Consider the following 4,956-nt stretch of genomic DNA (forward strand, 5'->3'; position numbering starts at 1 on the left):
ATTCGAAAACCGGTTTTCTAAAATGTCGGTTCTTGTATAAACCCTAGTCACAATTCTAGGATTTGCGGCCAGTGGCAAACGTCTAGACCCAGCATAAGAGATAGAGAGACGTAGAGACGTGTTGGTCGGACAGTAGTGGGTTGCTTGATTAATGAGACCTCTGCCCACAGGTACTTCCATTCATCTCAAAACAAAACATCTCAGCCCGACACCTTATTCATTCACAACTTTTTTTTTCTGTCTACGCAGATGCACTGTAGATACATTCCTCAGTATCCACTGCTTTCTTGATGTTCGTGAGGAGGACTGACTCCAAGCAGTGGTTTCCGGATGTGAGATAACGCGGTGGATATTCCCTCTACAGCAGAAGAACAATGGCGGTCGTGACTCGGCTATTTCAGTGAGGCGTGGAAGGTCCACCCAGGCTCCAACGCCCTGTGTTTACCCAACTGCGATGTTTCGCTCCGATATTAAGTTCCTCAGGCGATCGGTAATAAACAAACCACGAACGAATCATACAGGATTGTTTATGTAGTAGTCATTCATAATTCTACTATCCCACGGTCAGTTAAAATCAATCAGTTAAGTTGCGTTCATTCCAAATAAAACATCGATGTTATGCTCAAAACAAATAATGTCAGACCAGTTAAAATAAAATGGATAAATATACTCAGGAATTTATGATTCAGTTATTCAGTCATTATTCTGAGAAATTCGAGGTCCGGTCGGGTTTAAAACAAGGTTATTTTTAATCACATATCTTATTTAATCTAGCATTAAAAGTGTGATGAACACCGAAAATGGTTTAACTATGGGTGGTAAAATACCGGTGCTTGGGTATGGTGTTGATGTGGTATTATTTGGTGAGGACAAGGAAACAATTGAACTAAATACAACCGCGTTCATAAACTCCAATAAGGAACTAGGTCTTGAAATAAATACTGATAAAACAAAATATATGGAAGCAGTAGCAACGTGAGCAATTTCGGTTATATGAAGTAATGACCTCGAACAGAAAGGTGGAGTGGAAAGGGAAAAAAAGGAAATATATGAAAAATGCGTCCCTTTCCTTAAGGAAAAATTCCGCGAGACCTTCGGAGAGAGAGAGAGTTCACCGTGAGAGGCCTCTGGTTTGGATCTCGCTGAACAATACCAGATAGAACAAGGAGCTTCTTAGAAGGCCTAGGTGTTAGCATCGGGGATATTGCGATCTTAGCAGAAAATATTATTTTGGACTCCCTGGGGATCATACATCATCACCTGTATGGGAATTAGCTCGGAGATTATTCTTTGTTTTATTTATTTATTTTAATATGTTGACCTCTCTATTTGTGTGTTTTAACGTATTTATTCATTAAATTGTTTTATTTTATTAGTACTATTATTTTTTTTTTTTTTTTACAAATAAAATGACAATAAAACTGACACTAAACACATAAACACACATTGCGCAGATATTATAAATAGACTTAAAATAAAAACATAAAAATCAGATAAAAAAAACAGGTTTATGTGAAAAATAAAAAATCACTAAGTTTATAATAAATAAAAAACAGGGAGGTAACCAAACAGCACACTGGACATGAGATAAGGTCCAAAGAGATAGTAAGAAATGTAGAATGATAGCTGTGCCAGAGAGAAGTGAAGATGCACAAATGGTGGACATGATTTCCCATATGAAATCATGAGGTGACTTTTATTGTATAAAATAAAATATATAAAGTAGAAGATTGGTGTTATATAGTTTTTATTATTGTTATAGGTTTTTATATTATAGTGCATGAATATGGGACAGTGGTCCCGAAACGTTGTACAATTGTTAATGAATAAATAAATAATAATTTATTGCAAATGATGGAAGTAATAAACCTCAAAAAATTTTAAAAGAATATTACTCTCTATATATAGGAGGAAATACGTTTGAATAGGTTTAAGTATTTAGGTTCTACGGTAACTAGAAAAAACGAAATTGATGATGCTTGTTATTTTTAAATTTCGAAATTGCTTAGCTCGGGACTTCTGTCCATAAAATGTTAATAAACACTAAACCAATGGGTAAACGTCCGAGAGGTACACCGAAACGTAGATGGGAGGATAGCGTTAAAACTGATTTAGTAGAATTGGATTTAGAAGGGGCATCACTGTATGTAGCGAGCGATTGGTAGTATCGCCATCGAACCCTCGGGCTCGTTAGACCTTTATTATTATACGATTTAGTTAATATAATTTCAACTTAAAATTGTGGGTAAATCCACGAAAAACGTCCAATTGTCCCAATTGCCTTCTACTAAATATAATTTTAAGGGAAAAAATATGGAATCATATCCCTGGTGCATTTCTCTATATGCTGAAAATTATTAACTGATGAATCAGCCATCAGTAATCATTTATCAGTAATCAGTCATCATTAATCAGTTAGCAACTATCAAAAACCTGTCTATGATATTTTGTTATTAATACATAATATATTTGGTTATTAAAATAAGAAAATGAAAAGAAGTTGGTCGGGAGTACAGTTAATAATGGTACACAAATAACTAGAACTTATTTTTTTGTGCCGACTTTTCGAGTTGAATTTCAGGCCTTCGTGAGGACTGAAAAAACAAAACGAGATAACAACTTTAATTTGGAGAAAAAAAAATATAATAACTAGCTCGGAAATATGCATAACAAAAAATTAAGTATATAGTATATGATACTCATAGAGGATAAAATATAATATTATAGAGATATGAATAATAAAAAACAAATTATAAAAACATTTGCTGAAATCAGACAATACTCATGTAAATAAAAATTTAAATAATGAGCAATGATAATTAACATAATAATATATTTTAATTATATTATTTACTGTTGAACAGATTCGATACTTAGGACTCCATCTTGACAAGAGACTTACTTGGAATCCACACACAAGACTGAAACGACAAGAAACTGCTCGTAGATTCCGATTGCTACAAAACTTAGTTGACAAACGCTCTAAACTTCCCATTCACTACAAAAAATTACTATACACTACGATAATCAGACCAATTAGGACATATGGAATTGAGCTCTGGGGCTCCACCAAACCATCAAATTCTTCCCGCATCCAATAGTTACAATCCAAAATCCTACGTAAAATCCTTGATGCTCCTTATTACGTCACAAATAAACTCATTCATAAAGACCTTAACATCCCATCCGTAGCAGATTTGACCCAAACCAGATATGCGTCTTTTTATTCCAAACTCCTTAACCATCCTAACCCATTAATTCTTAATCTTTCATCCTTAACAATCCCTGATAATCCTCCGAGGCGTCTGAAAAGAAGGTGGCCACGAGACCTTCTAGTTTAAATTAATGTTTGAATTGAACCAATGGGTGGTTCCTTCCCAAGATTTTCAAGTGTATATGAAACATACTACACATTTACCTATTGTATTAGTTTGTACAGTTGTAAATTAAATAAATAAATAATTAAAAAAAAAATGTTTATATAGTTATAATTAAAAAATTACTAATGCGAAATTAACAACTATAAAACGAAAGGTCAGGAAATTGTAGATAAAAAGAGAAAGTATAGTTAAGCTGAATGAATGAGGGATGAGAAAATGAAAAATGACCTGCAGACGATAGGTGATGAAAGAATTTTTTTAAAAGACAAAATAAACGCTGAAAAGGCGTAAGAAGAAAAATATGTACAGATTTTTGAATAAATTTTGGAATATACTAGGAATAGTTTGTGTTGTTTGTAATTAGCCAACACAAATCTGACGTCCATTATGTTTACCTCTTTGGAACAAACAACCGTATAAATTCGAACGTTAGTTACTTTCTTTGTTTACCGTTGTAGGTATTTTAGATTGGTGGTATGTGGTAAAATGGTGGATTTGGTGTAAGACGACCTGGCGATTTAAAAAATAGAAATGGGTATCTGAATCGGGAATCGAATCTACATTCGGACGCAAACATTAACCACTTGCAGCGAATCCAAAATACTTGATGAACAGAGAAAGTTTCATTATAGAAAGTATACAGTATTAAACAATCATTTTATTTCCAAAATGGGTACGAATGTATATTTACTTTGGAGGAAGATAGTCCGAAAGATATCAAAATAGTAAAAGAAAACTATTTATTGTTAACCAATAAATAGTTTTCTTTTACTATTTTCATACCTTTATTGACCGCCACCCTGATTATCTTCACTTTAGTTTTTTTATTTTATTTATTTATATTACCGTGTATCCATTTTCCACTGTAGTATATCTTTCGTTTTCTTTCTTGCCCATTGTGTTTTGTAGATCTCTTTCTTTTGCACATTTCAATATGTTAATTTAATTTTGTTCACTAACCATCAAATTCCTCCCGAATCCAATCCTTGCAGTCCAAAATCCTTAACGCTCCTTACTTTGTCACATATCAAGTCATGACCTCAATGTCCCATATGTTGCCGATTTGGCCAGAACTGGATACTATTCCTTACATGGAAAACCTCCCAACCACCCAAATCCACTTGTTTCTAGCCTGGCCTTCTCCTTCATTACTTAATAATCCTCCTAGACGTCTGAAAAGAAGATGGCCTCGGGATTTTCTGCTCTAAAAATGTTATTGGAGTTCTATCAATGGGCAGATTCTCCACATGTTTGTATCATGTCACTATCTCACCTACAGCAAATTTAAATGTTGTATATATGTTATGCATTTGTAAATAACAATAAATAAATGAAAAAAATGTTAATAATGTTTTGTTTTTTTAATAATTTATTTATTGTTATTTATAGTTGTATACATATATACAACTCAAGTAAATTTGCTGTAAGTGATATTATGACATGATACAAACATGTAGAAAATCTACCCATTAATAGAACTCCAAAAACATTTCTAAAGGAGAAGATCTCGAGGCCATCTTCTTTTCAGACACCTAGGAGGATTATTAGGTAATGAAGGAGAAGCCAGGTTAGAAAC

Source organism: Halyomorpha halys, unplaced genomic scaffold, assembly GCF_000696795.3.
Source record: "Halyomorpha halys isolate HHAL.00 unplaced genomic scaffold, Hhal_1.1 Scaffold137.1, whole genome shotgun sequence".
Classification (NCBI taxonomy): Eukaryota; Metazoa; Arthropoda; class Insecta; order Hemiptera; family Pentatomidae; genus Halyomorpha; species Halyomorpha halys.